This window comes from Phaenicophaeus curvirostris, chromosome 3, assembly GCF_032191515.1.
Source record: "Phaenicophaeus curvirostris isolate KB17595 chromosome 3, BPBGC_Pcur_1.0, whole genome shotgun sequence".
NCBI classification, from domain to species: domain Eukaryota; kingdom Metazoa; phylum Chordata; class Aves; order Cuculiformes; family Cuculidae; genus Phaenicophaeus; species Phaenicophaeus curvirostris.
Window position 1 is genome coordinate 74,843,523 of NC_091394.1, and position 14,690 is coordinate 74,858,212.

Sequence of the window (14,690 nt, forward strand, 5' to 3'; positions counted from 1 at the left end):
TCCTTTATGGTTTGATACAGCTGAACTTCCTGTAGCTAATGAGTAATCTGTGAGGGTCAGGGGCTGTTACTCAGTTTAAAATACAGTTTAAAAATTGGGTAGTGGTTTAATGAGTTTTGAGTTTGGAATGGGGCTTTTATGATCTCTGACTGGCAGATTATGAAAATGACATGCAGAAACCTTGTATTTCTGTGGTGCTTTCCCCTAGGGGGATATGCTTTAGCTATTCTCTTAATGTAGATGAAACAGTGATTATTATAGTTGCTGGTTAATGTTTAAGTGGAAGCAGATTATGGATCGTATTGTTTTTCCTTTAATTTCCCTGAACTGATAGATGAACACATGGTTCTCTTAGCAGATACAGCTGGAAAAGTCTGATTCCCACCTCACCATCTCCCTGCCCCCAGCAGAAGATGATTGTAGTAAACATTAGAAAGTCTCTTGGCTGTTTACTGCCTTTCGTTTGATGAAATCTGAACTACTTGTTTGTGCCTGCAGCCAGTATCTTGCCAGCACTGGCTCCCGTGACTCATCGGGTGGCTGATGCTCTTGCTGCAAAGAATCTCTGCTCTGTTCCCTTGCTGTGATCGAGTTTGGAGCTGCTGAGGATTGCAGCACAGCAACGACGGATCTGCTGTTCTTCATGTGTCTGAAAATATTCTTGAGCTCCCTTGGGAATAAGAAGTCTGAATCTAGATCTTCAGGCTGGAGATTTGTTGTTTTCTAAATTATTTTTTGGTTGTCTGAAAAAGCTACCTGTGCCCAGAGCAAAAATCACAACACTTCAACTGCACTTGTACACATTTAGGGTAAAAACTAACAATATAAATTGGTTTGCTGGATAGGGAAATAACCTGCTAAGGAGAAGGAGGCATTCCAGGGTCACTTAGTGCATCTAACTTTCCACTGAGGTGAAGTTTTTACTTTTAAAAACTTGCAGTTACTTGTAGCTAGTATTTTAATAAACATGGTCTTGGGTTAGTTTCTGGAAGCATAAAAGGCTACCAAATAGCTGCAGCAGCAAAACCTGAGGTATGCAAAGAGACCTGATTCCACCCCGCTGTCCTGGGTCATTCTCAGTTACACAGACGTAACTGGATTAAACTGTAAGAACGTATCTAAAAGAAACCATCTTTAGAAATCCTCTTATACAAGGTGATGCCCCTAGCCTAAGTAGTGTTCAGGCAGAAAGCAAAAGCTTGTTTTCTTCAGATGTTCTGAGGCGTAACACTGAGGAGTGCAAGGGCTTAAATCTTTAAACAGTCAGATCTTAAAGAGCATCTGTTGGCATTTAGGTAGTTTTTTTTATTTATTTTTATTTTTTTTATTTATTTGCTGATGAAAAGTAGATATGACGAGGGTTTTGCAGGTGTGAGTGGCTTGCTAGCAATTCATTATAGCTTATGGCTAGACTTACTATTTAGATTTTTCTCTCTCCAAGCTGTTGCCTCTATGCAAATTTAATTGTGGTCTCCATTGTAGTAAGAGTTAGGGCTTTGCGGGCTGCTTTTTATAGAGCCTGGTGCTGCTGTTGGGTGCTTCTGACCTGCGAGGTTGTAATGGGTTTGCATAACACCAGCGGTCTCTCTCGCTGTCTCTGAGAAAGCTGTCTAGAAAGGGAGAGGACCTGCTTGGTCTGCTTGAAACAGCAGTTTGTGGTAGCTGTTTGTCCCAGTCCAGATCTGTGATCTCTCCAGAATGGCAGCTCCAAAATGAGCTGAGACAGCTGTTTCTGCATATATAAATATATAGGTAGAGTGAATTCCTTCCTTCCCCACCTGTCTTGCTTCATACTTGCTTTATTGGGGTTTTACCCTGGAAGAGAAGGTGAATAACTGAAGGCTGAGCCTACTTCTTCTGTCTGATGGGGATGATGTGAGCGCTGTTGCGGTGTTACGATGGTTTGTGGGATGTGTACGTGTGAGCCAGGAACAGGGAAGACAACAGAGCTAATTGCTACGCTGAAAAAATGAGCACGCTAGTAAAGTAGCATTGTCTGGAAGGAAAGACCTGGATTCTCAGTCCATTGTGGGCATGCAAAGTGCTGTGGAAGCAAGGGCAACCAGCTTCAGTGAGAATGGACTTAGAGGGCCTGTAGTCTGTTCTGAGGCTTTTCTTCTGAAGCTGAAGGTTACTAGTTAAAAAAAAAAAGTCATTCTATAATAGCGTTACTCTTTGTGTGCATCTGACCTGACTTTTGTTGTATATCACTTGGCATTCTGAGTAGAGGTTTCTTAATGGTTTGAAGAACCTAGCTGGGTTTTAAACAAGAGAGTTGTGCAAGGTTATTAACAGCACTGAAACAGTAGCATACAAGAGGAGGAAGGCATGAAAAAGCCCATTTTGAATACAATCACCTCTTGGCTTTTGAAATGGTTATAGCTCCTCTCACATGAGATCTCTGGAAGCAGAAGAAAGTTACCCTGTGTTTGTAGTTACCCTAGTGTTTGTAGTGCACATAATAAAGAGGGTTTGTTACCTCTCTTAATGGAAGCTGAATGTGTAAGTCCAAGTAAACCTCTTCTTTTTGCAAATAAACCCATTGTACTTATTGCGGGAAATATTTAACACAATTCAAATGAGTGCAGGGCAGTTCTGCTTGTGCCTAGAATAAAGCAGACCTCGTGTGCTGTGTAGTGGAAGCTGGTGGCTTCAGGCTGTGAGTGATGACAGCAGGTCTTGGGCAGCGAAAGAGTATGATGCCAACGCAGTCCCTGTAACCCTTTGTTTCAAAGGACAGGAACAATTTGGTAAGGAAAAATAGTTAGTTGTTGCTGGTCAGCATGTACAAATTAATGCTGAAAAGTGCAACGTGTGATCCTTGGTGGTGCAAACACCGGCGGCTGCTTTCGTGTGGTCTTGGAGACACATAACTTCCCACCATGCTGTTCCAAAACCACACCTTGGGAAGGAACCATGCCTCATCTGAAACTATGCCTGTCCTCTCTGGAATGAGAAACCTAGTGCTGTTGGCTGCTCTGCAGTAGCTCTTCAAAAACGCTAGGAACTGTTTTGCTCCCTGGCTGTACCTCTGTGAACCCAACCTGCTCAGTAGCATCAAGCATCAGCGTGTCTTGTATATGTTGTTGCCTGGCTCTGGCCAAGTAGGTGGGGCTCAGCAATGAATACCTGGCACTGAAGCTGCTGCCTGAGAAGCTTTATCTGCAGTTTCTGTCTTGGATCCAGCGCTCGTTGGCGGTACCTGTGTTAACAGGCTGTTTCTGTTGTGTCAGAAAAGCATCGGAGGTGCACGTAGCTGTCCTGCTTGTGCAGGTGTCAGTGCCCGGCATAAGGGTGACTGATGCCTGACACCACCGTCCACCTCTGCCAGATTTGTGGCTGATGCTATTCCTCATAGCATTCAGATGCAACCTAAGCAGGGTTGAAATGCAGTTGTCTGCAGTAGCGAGGGACCAACAGTGCCACACAAGGTCCTTTCTGCTCCTCTCTCCTGTAGGCTGACAGACCAGTGATGTGAGTCCAGGACTGACCAGACTGTAGGGAAATCTGGGAGCTGTTCCCTCAGTCTTGCTGCACTTCTGTAAACTGTGAGGGGAAGGAAGACGGTGCCTGTCTGCCTCCTGTATATAGTCACAGGATGGCTGGCTGAGATGAATGCAATCTCTGGAGATCATCTGGTTCAACCTCCTACTAAAGCAGGGTCACCTAGAGCTGGTTGCCCAGGACAGTGTCCAGGAGGCTTTTGGATATTTCCAACAATGGAGACTCCACAATCTCCCCGGAAACTCTGTGCCAGTGCGTGGTCACCCTCACAATGAAAATGTGTTTCCTGATGTTCAAAGGGAACCTCCTGTGTTTCAGTGTGTGTCCATTACTTCTGATCCTGTCACTGGGCACCGCTGAGAAGAGCTTGGCTTCATCTTCTTTGTGCCCTCACTTCAGGTATTTACACACACTGATGAGGTCCTGCTTGAGCAATCTCTTCATGGTGCTGAACATTCCCAGCTCTCTCATCTCTCCTTGTAGGAGTGGTGCTCCAGTCCCGTAATCATCCCTGTAGCCCTTCATTGGACTCTTTCCAGTATGTCCACATCTCTCTTGTACTGAATAAACCAGAACTGGACACAGGACTTCCCAATTGTTGCCTCAGCAGCACCGAGCAGAGGGACAGGGTCACCTCCCTCCACCTGCTGACAAGATTTTTCCCTCTTGCACTCAGGGATACTGGTGCCTTGCTGCAAGGGTGTATTTCTGCCTCATGTAAGGTGGATCATGAGGTGCTGCTTTATGTCTATAAACTTGTGGTAACTTGACTCTTTATTTCACTTTCATTGGTCCTCCTTGTGTTGTTGGGTCTCCCTCCACCTGAAAAAAAAAAGAGAGAAAGAGAAAGCTTACATTTTTATGGTTTTGGAAAGAAGAAGGAAGATATTCTAAAAGTTGCTGGTATTTTCTTTATTTGTACCCAAGTCATTCACACAAGGATGTTCCCCTCCTCCTTTTGCCATCTCTTTGCTCTGCCATGTGTTCTCCCCAATACCGTATTTCTTTCTAGGTGAACTGTTAGCCAACCTCTTAAATACTTTTATTTCCTATTTTCTAGCAGAAGTGCTAACATTGGTTCAATTTGGCCTTGTCAGCGGAGTGCAATGATTTGATTTGCTCCAGCCTGGAGTTCACCAGCCAAACATCTTGGTGTAGCCTGCCGCACTTGGGATGGTTGCATCCCAGATGGCCCTGGGTGCATCTTGCCCCACCTGTGGGTCCGCCTATGACTAAAATAGCACATCTGTGGATGTTAGTACCATGACAGTTTGTGGAAGTGGGAAAAGGACTTTCCTCACCTGGATGTCTCTGTCCTTAATTCCCTAAGCAGTGTAATGATGAGGTCCAGGAATATTCTGCCTGCTGTGGTAACCATAACCGTCTTGGCACGGCTTGCAATGCTGTCATGCTTCTGACCGTCCAGAAGCCGGGGAGAGGATGTGGTGCCTGGAGCAAGGAACTGCTGAGCAAAGCGGGATGGGCATTTACCTTGGCATTACGCACTTGTGTCTGCCCTGGGGAAGCAGTGCGTGCAGCACAGGCGTCACTCAGCTTGTGGGCAGGGAGGCTGGGGTAGCATGAGGTGGTGCTGCTCCTACTCAGCTGTAATGCAAGGCAACACCCTGGCTCTTACAGAAACAGCTCTGCATCCCTGCTGAGCTAAGGGCTCCTTTGTTGCTTCACTTCATATAAATGCCTAGACCTGCCTCCTCTAACAAGTTTGAAAGAAAAAAGGGCAGGTAAAGGGGAAGGGGAGGTGAGTCACAGAGAAACAACTATTTCAGGGCAATGCGAGAGAAGCAGAGTTTGGAGCCTTTGGTGTGCTCCTTTCCTCCTGGCTCCCTTCCTCCGCCATATACGGTGTCCTCTAGTTGATCACAGTGGTCTGGTGAGAAGGCCCAACCTCCCATTTCTCCCAGAAGCAGCACTTTCAGCTGTCTCAGCGAGAGGAATGATGGTGTTGGGGGTTTGGGTGTAAATCCATCTCCCTCCCTGCACCATACCTGTGCACTGGGAACACAGCCCTGCTGTGGCTCCAGGGAAGTTGCACCAGGCTCCTCTTTGCATTAAGTCCTCCACTGTGCAGGGTGCATGACCCGCTCAATGGTGCTGTCTATGTGAAGAGCTGCATTTCAGGGCTATTGGGATGTGGGAAGGATGGAGGCAGTGTGTGTACAGTTTAAAGCAAACTCCTGTAATTGACCAAGCAACCGGGGCTCTCTTTATGCATGGAGAAGCCAAAACAGAATTACATGCACGTTTCACTAGATCCCTGGCATGAGGGCTAGCTGATCTCAGGTTAAATAAGAAAGTAATGATGCAGATGGGATTTTCCACTTGTGATTTCCCTGGCTGTGCCTGCTCTGCCCTGCCCTGGCTGCTAGTGGCCATCAGAGTTTTTTTAGCAGCGGGATGTAGGATGGAGTTTATACACTGTAAAGCTCTAAATGGTCTAAATCCCAGCTGCATCAGAGCCCACCTGCACCCAGATGACACCTGCCTGGTTCAGCCTCCTGTGCAGCAGTGGCCGTGTCTCTGTGCTGAACAGGGGCCACTCCCAGGGATGTGACTGGGATTGTGTGGTGCCTGGTTCACAGTGCAGTGTGTGATGCACCCTTCAGCCAAGCTTTTCAGTGTCTTTGGAACCCCCCAAATCTTTAAGTCCTCTGCTCTTCATTTGTTCATCCTATCGGAGGCACCATTGATCTCTGTCCCCTCGCACACTCTGCAGTCCCCTGCGTGTTAGCTTGGCACTGTCAGTAACTTGAGCCATGCATAATAGATTTCCAGCGCAGCTTGTCTTAAGAAAAAGCTGTGGTAGTGGGGGCTGCAGGAGTTGCTTGGTGGCTGCACTACAGCCCTTTGCTGTCCTCTCCTTGGGCCAAGGTAGGGGCTGTGCGATGCCTCTGCCTTGATGCGTTCTGCTGAGGTGAAGGCATGAAACTCCTTGCACTGCGAGGGAGGACAGATTTTTTCAACTTGGGAAGCAACCGCGGATAAAGAAACACTTACATGTGATGTGGAAATGGAGGCTGCTTCCCGAGGGGTTCCCAGAGGAGCACCTGTGAAAGAAAATTGGCTGCTCACTCCCTAGCGTGTTGCATTGGAATACAGGAAAGGTATGGAGGGGAAGGGAAATGCAGCCTGTTTCTGCTGGTTGCCTGTGAGCTCTGGGCAAGGAGGAAAACTTTACTTTTAAGGTACTGCCAGTTGCTTTTGCAACACAATTCCTAATAGCAGTAACAGTCAAAACCCTTTAAGGGAAACATCCTTGTGGGCGCAAGAGCAAAGGTAGCAGTACAACTGATGTGAACATTTGCTTTAAACTCGTCAGTACTCATACCTTCATCATCAGTACTCTCACCTTCATCAAAGAGGTAAGTGACTGTCAGTCATTACCTGTCCTGTACATGCTACCAGAGCAAATACCAAGCTGTTAGAATAACAGATGGAGAGATAGTCACGGCTGCCTCTAACATTCAGTGGGCAGCGAAAGCTGTGCTTGAGCGGTGCAAGGTTAATTTTACTTTTTTCTTCTGTCTCTCAAGTTTCAACTCTTCACAGGGGAGAAGATTTAAGACTTCTTCCCATCTTAGATTTGCTGCTTGCAACTAAGCACAGCTCTAAATCAACTGCCACTGCTCAGCCTCAAACACTTGCCATTCATGGGTTCAGTTTGCTATCTCCTCACCTGTGTGAGAGGGACTGTAAAGCAATTTTCCAGCAGTTCTGAAGCACTTTGCAAAGTGTGCTGGGTTTTGGTTTGCTTAGGGTGGTGATACCGAGGAAGTTAGGAGTTGTTGAATGTCCGGCTGAGGCTGAGCACAAGCCCTCTCTGCCATTTTCCTTGCAGATGCTTTACACACGGTACTGTGTCCCTCCTTAGGCAAAATGATCCCAGTAATGAGGGGAGGAGAGCTTACCTACCCTATCAGGAGACATTGCCTTGCCCTGTGGAAGGTGCTTCCGACAAGCCCCAGGGGTTTGCAGAAATAGGAGGACATCAGCTTCTAGCTGGTCCTCCAGGGACATCGTGCGTGGGGGCTGGCATCTGCTTCTGCAGGATCCACATCCAAGAAAGAACACGTGCCTTCTGTTCCCTCTTTACTGCCTCAGTTTTGAGCCTGTGCTTTGTAGCCATGGTCTCTCTAGAGTTTTTCTTTAGTTTCAGTCTGAATGTGGCCTTACCACTTGGTGGGGAAGGACACAGAAGGTGGCACCCAGATCCTCTCCTGGCCAGAGACAGCTCAGGCAGCCCACGCCAGCACACCAGGCTGGAGGACAGAGCTTAAAGAGCAAGTGCAGGAGAGGAGCCAATCTTTGGCAGGCATCCAGCTCTTCACCCTCGCGTTAGCACGGTATGCTGGGGAGCAGCTGCCTCGCCTGCTTTTAGTAAAGTACAAAACTGGTAGTTTCTTATTTATCTGATGAGCCGAGGGAAGTGCCAAGTGAGCAATCTTCTCTCCTGCAGGCTGCGTGTGTGGGTTTTTTGTTTTTGAAAAGGAAAGAAGAAAGATTTGAAGATATTTGATCTGCGATCTAGCTCTGAGCTGCTTAAATATTTACGTTGTTGATTGTGCAGTTATTTATTAAAAGCCTTATCGTGGAAGGAAATCAGACAGGAGGCTCCTGCTTCAAACCAAGTACACACCTAGACATGGAGAACATCCCAGGGAGACCATGCTGCAGGCAGAGAAACCTGCTTGTTGCCATAACCTCTCTTACTCTGTGTTTTCTGTGGCACAAAGGGCATCTGCTGATTATTGTGCAGAGTTACTCTACCCTCCTGGGCCTTTCTCCGTTGAACCCTTCAGCTCCAGCCCCCAGTACCTGTTTAGGCAACGGGTAGAGCAGCTGATTGGAAGGTGAAGCTGTGGCTGCAAAGGAGGAGAGAGGTGCTGCACACGGTTCTGAAACACAGTAGCTGCCCACAACAAGAATTTTACAGAAGTGCTGTAAACAGGCAGCTGTGTGAGCCTGGAGAGATGGGTTCCTGGGTGTGTGTTCTGCTGTGGGATTCCCTGATACCTGCTGCAAGCTGACTTGTCTTATTAGCCTGACCTGCCAGCAGGCTGTTGGTAAGATCTTTATTTGCCCTCTCTGTCTTTCACAGGCTTGCAGGCTTCTTTTTTTATTCCTTGTTGAATTATGTTAAAATATGTTGAGCAGGTTCAAATGTTGTTCAGGCACATGTTCGTGATGTAAGAGAGAAGGTTTGCTTTCCTCAGAAGACGTGACTAAAACCATACTGAAACACAAACTGGATGAGAAACGAAGAATGAGAAGAGCCCTTGGAGAAGGCAAGCTGGAGGCCACGTGCACAGAGAATGCTGGAAATGCATTTTTGGGTTCATTTTTGGGTAGCAACATAGCACTGTATTTTCCTAATGTAAAGCAGGGCTTGGTGCCTCTCTGGAGGCTGGCAGGAGGATCCTGTAACATTACCCGGCGTAAGGGTGTCATGCAGCTTCAGCGATTCTTCCCACAAAGTGGTGGGGAGTGAATGATGCTGCTGGCCATTAATTTCTTTCCTAGCCACATTCTGCCCCCTCACGTTTTGCTGTAATATCTAACACAGCTTTCCCCATCAGCAGAGAAGCTGGGACAGTTAATTTGCTCCAGCAGCCTACAGCAGAGGAACCCTCTTGCTGGCTATTAGCATCGCAGCCAGCTGCGGAGGGCTGTGAAAGTGGTGCTGCTGGCTCTTGATATATTTGGTGTTTTTCCAAAGCTCCACATCCCTGGTGTAACATGAAGAACATCAAAATGTCAGGTTTCATTATGCAGTAAATGATTTGGGAGGAAAACTGAAATAGAACCCCAAAGGCTCCCAGTCTGAAGGAGAAATAAGGAGCTGAAGTGTATTATAAGCAAATTTTTGCTTTTTAAGTGTTGATTTGTGATCCTTGAATTCTTGAGAGGGGGCAACTCGGTGCAATGTGCCACCCTGCTCCTGCATTTAGTCATCTTTTCTATTTGGCAGCTTTGGTATCTTTCCTGGTTAGACCATAGCGTATCTAGTGGCTCTGAAACCCTTTCCAAAGCCTGATCCTGCCACTTTGGGTGCATCTCCTCTCTCCCCACCTGTGGTTCTCCCCCCATGGGTCAACCCCTCACCCCTGATCTCTGTAGCAAAAGGCCTAAAAGTATAAACCCTTTAAGCAAGGTGGCTCCTTCTTGCTTAATTATTTAGGAGCGTATTTCTTTGACAAAGCTCTGGCAGCAGAGGGTTGGGGCTGGCCTGGGTAAATCCAGGCTCTCCCTTCAAGCGGTCGCTGGCAGTGTGATCACTACTGGAGGCACCACATGGACTCCTGCCAAGGTACAGAAAGTTTCTTCAGCTGCTGCCTGCTCAGATGCAGACAGGGAATATCTGTGAATGTGCAATACAGCTCCTGAGCCTGCAAGGTAAGAGTTACAAGGGGGCACATGAGGCCATGATAGTCACTGCCGAGAACCAGCAGCTGCATTTAGGGGTGATGGTTTTCCCTGCAATGCTGCAAAAAGTGAGGGGAGGACAGTGAAACAAGGGGCTGCAAAGGGAAAAAATGGAGAGAAAGGGCTGGAAGTGAGATAAGAAAGAGGAAGAGAAGTTAAATTACAGAACATGAAGGTAAAACGAGTGAAAAGAAAAGAAGAAACAGGATTTGAGATGCGGTCAGGCTGGTCTGAGGCAACTCTTGGGCATTTCTGTTGGTGGGATTGTCTCTCCCCTGGGCTGGAGGAAATAAAGCTGTAATTTTGTAGAAAGCACAGTAATAATTTGCTGATAAAAAACACTGTCTGAGAGGGAGGCTGGAGTGGCTCCACTTTTGCTCATCTATTCTAACACAGTGGAGGGTTTGGTGCTCCTCTAGGGCTGGTGCTGATGCAGTCCCTCCGTGCCAGCATGACTGATCTCTGCTCTGGCTGCAGGTTTGGGTGTAGCACGGGGTTCCTAGTGCTGGATCCTGTAAGCTGCCATCCCTCTTTGGTGTCTGGGGACAGGCTGTGGTCCTGCTGCTCTGGGTGCTGCCAGACACAAGGGTCTGCCCAAGCATAAGTGAGTCTCCTTGCTGTGCTCATCCCTGTCTTTCAACGTCCTATTATGTACCTTGAGCACAGCCCAGCACCAGCACAGCTCATTTCAAAAGCCAAAGGCTCCAAGCAGCCTTTTTCCATCTGAACAGCTGAAAAAAACCACTTACACATCCTGAATGAAATAGAAATTTTCTGGGATCTGAGTTTTCTATTTCAAAAGCAGTAAGAACATGCATTTTTCAGGCCACCTGTGGACAGCTGGCCACTCAGATGTGGCTCCTTGCACCCTACGTCACCCCAGTGGGAACCCTCTTGCTCAGGTGAGACATATGCTTTTTAGCCCTTCGCCATGTATAAATTTGGGGTGCGAGCCATCTTGGGCCAGTAGCCGCTGCTCACAACCAGCCCTTTGCTGACTGGGGCGATGGGGAGAGAAAGATAGCTGGGTGATGGATCTGCTGTAGGCTTGTATTACTGATGGACACAGCCCGACCTCAGGGGATGGAGGTTGCTGGAGAGGTGAGCAAATGCTGCCTGCCTCTTGGAGAGGTGCAGGATTGCCTTTGTGCCCTTACCTGTAGGGATAAAATACTGATTTGTTATTTGGTCAATCTGCTGCAAAAACTTGGCTTACAAAAGGGGTCACAAAAGTGAGGTCTCTTCAGAGTCTGCAGCAGAAAATCAGGATAATGTGGTAGAAATTGTATGAAGCTTTTGGTTTCTGTAGCCTAGAAAATGCCCCTTCTTACTCCTCAGCGTAGGGCCAGTCCTCATCTTGCTCTGTTTTGCTGACAAAGAAAAATGGACTTTAGATGAGACCTGTGTCTGGGAAAAGGAGATGTCCAAGTATAACTAAGGTGAAATTAGCTCCCTCTTGGAGAAAGAATCTGATTCTGCATTGGTGTGTGATAAACCACCTCCACCCAATTTAAAACATACCACTCGTGTCTGTGGTTTGCTTTTGCTATTTTTTTTTTAAATAAAGACATGGTTTCTGAGGTGTGGTGAAGCATGCAGGGAATCAACATGCAATTTCTAACATCCAGGCCTGATTTAGCCTCATCTTTGGGGGACTGATTGCTGATAAAGGGCAAGCTGGTGCCTGGCTAAATACCAGATAAACTCACAGCACCCCTCTGAGTGTCCACAGCCTGCTTTGCACAGCTGCTTGCCCAGGTTTCGAGTAGGAAGAAATCAAGTGAAGTAACTGTTTAAGGCCATGGAGCGGCTCTCCTTCTATGAGGCAAATCTACATGTGTCTTGTAATGCCCCAGCAATCCTCTACCTGGTGACAATCCTCCTCTAATCACAAGGAGCATTGACTGAGTGAAACCTGCCTGGATCCAAAAAATAACAACTGGTTGCATAGAACATCTTCCAAAATGCTGTAGAGTGAGGAACTGGCACTGCTGCAAACAGCAGCTCCCCTGGGACTGTCCCCGTGTGCTGCCTTCTGGCAGCATGGCTCATCATCCGACTTCTCATGGGCAGGGTTGGGCTCACCACTGTAGCTACGCAGCTGCAAGGCTTTTAAATTTTGAGTCTGTGGCCAGATGCTCACAAGATGCCCACAGTATGCCCAGGTGGCCAAGAAGGCCAATGGCATCTTGGCTTGTATCAGAAACAGTGTGACCAGCAGGTCCAGGGAGGTTATTCTCCCTCTGTACTCAGCACTGGTGAGACCGCTCCTTGAATACTGTGTTCAGTTCTGGGCCCCTCAACACAAGAAGGATGTTGAGGCTCTGGAGAGAGTCCAGAGAAGAGCAACGAAGCTGGTGAGGGGGCTGGAGAACAGGTCTTACGAGGAGCGGCTGAGGGAGCTGGGGTTGTTTAGCCTGGAGAAGAGGAGGCTGAGGGGTGACCTCATTGCTTTCTATAACTACCTGAAAGGAGGTTGTAGAGAGGAGGGAGCTGGCCTCTTCTCCCAAGTGACAGGGGACAGGACAAGAGGGAATGGCCTCAAGCTCCACCAGGGGAGGTTTAGGCTGGACATTAGGAAAAAAAAATTCACAGAAAGGGTCATTGGGCACTGGCAGAGGCTACCCAGGGAGATGGTTGAGTCACCTTCCCTGGAGGTGTTTAAGGGATGGGTGGATGAGGTGCTGGTGGGCATCCTTTAGTGTTTGATAGGAATGGTTGGACTCGATGATCTGGTGGGTCTTTTCCAACCTAGTGATTCTATGATTCTAAGATTTGCCGTTGCCATGCAGGCAGTGCACCAGCAGCAGTGAGCAAAAGTGGATGGACTGGGACTTGCTTTTGTCTTATGACAGCCAGAAGCACTTGACGTCAATGAGACTGTTCTGCAGGGAAGGAGAGCCAGACCTATCCCAAGGACCTCACAATACCTCCTGCTCCTGGTTCAACTACTTTTCCCTCAGCTTGGCAGCTCAATATCAAGGCATGAAGCGCATTTGGCTGCTGTGAGTTGGGGGATAGAATAGGAATGCTCCAGGACCAGGTGGGGCAGGGGTGGTGCTTCTGTGCAGTGACACAGCCAGACCCAAAGCAAACCCATTGCAGCTTTCCATGGTGCCACAAGCAGTCCCAAGGTTTAGCTGGCTTGAGGGCCACTAATGATCAGGTCTGGATATGCCCTTGACCAGAACCACTAAATTGAGTTCTCTTTCTTTTCCCATTAGCTATTTTTTACTGATGGTTTTAGCAGAAGTGTAGCATCTTTAGCCGTAAGGAAGGACTTGGAAGGAAGGAAGCTATTCTGCATCACGTAGGGGTATTTGTCCACTGTCCACACTTGCACCAGGACAAATCCTTTCAGATTACAGGGGTTCACTGACAAGCAAATCCCCTTGCCAGCCCTGTAAGTGGTTCCTGCTCAGTCACTGGGCAAGTACCCAGCAAGTTCCCTTCCAGGATTTGGCTGGAGCAGCCATTAACACTGCTTCTTCGGCAGCATCTAGCAGCAGGACGGTGAGTTCTGTGGTGGGGTGGACTTTTTGAGGCGGTGGGAGCTTCCCGGAGCCGGGAAAATCCCAGAAAAAATAAAAAACCCAGGCGGGGGTCCTGACAGCCCCCACACGCCGGTCCCGCGCGGTGCCTGACGGGAGGGGGCGGTCCCGGCAGCTACCGCGGGAGATTTAAACTGCGCCCCTGGGAGCACCGCGAAGAGGAGCGTGGCAAAGAGGTGCGGGGCAGTTTGAGCGGCAGTTCGAGAAGGCAGGGCGCAGAGAGGACCTAGAGACTAGAGAGAAGACACCGAAGACCATGGTGGCCACCCGTCAGAAGGCTAAAGCTGCTCCGTGTGCTGCAGCAGGCAGGGTGGATGCTGCCACCCAGACAGAGCCACAGTGGGTGCATGCAGCTACCCAGACCCTGGGCTGCAGGCAGTGCCCCCCTCCCACACCGGCTCGTGCCTCTGGTCCTGGCCCCACTTGTGAAAGCTGCGCTCGAGTGGGGGAACTCCTTCACATGGTGAAGGAGCTAAGAGAGGAGGTGAAGAGACTGAGGACCATCAGGGAGTGTGAGAGGGAGATTGACCAGTGGAGCAGGGCCCTCTCACTAACTCAGCAGCCTGCTGGGGCTGGAGTGTCCGAACATCATCCACCTGCAAGCTGCAAGGTTGGGGTTACAAGAGATGGGGAATGGCAGCAAGTTCCTGCCAGAGGAAGGAAACCTACTCCCCTCACCCATACAGCAAAGCCCCAGATCCCCCTGGTGAACAAGTACCAGGTGCTGCAGGTGGAATCCAGCCCTGAGGATGAGGATGGTGGCTCCCACAGCCTAGAATCCTTCCCTAGGCTGCACCATTCTCAGAAAAAGATAAAAACATCCTCCATCAAGAAGAAGAGGAGGGTGATTGTTGTAGGGGACTCCCTCCTAAAAGGAACGGAGGGACCCATCTGCAGACCGGACCCGCTCCACAGAGAGGTCTGCTGCTTGCCAGGTGCATCAGGGAAGGAGGTAGCTAGAAAACTTCCTTCCCTGGTTCACGAGACGGACTACTATCCTTTGATAGTGGTCCAAACTGGTAATGATGACCTAACAAACAAAAAGGCCAAAGCCATCAAGAATGGCTTCAGGGCAATTGGGAAAGTGATGGAGGGCTCTGGGGCACAAGTAGTATTCTGCTCCATCCCAATGCTAAATAGAGAGGAGGGGGAAGCCAGGAGGAAGAATTCGATTAATACCTGGCTCCGAGCCTG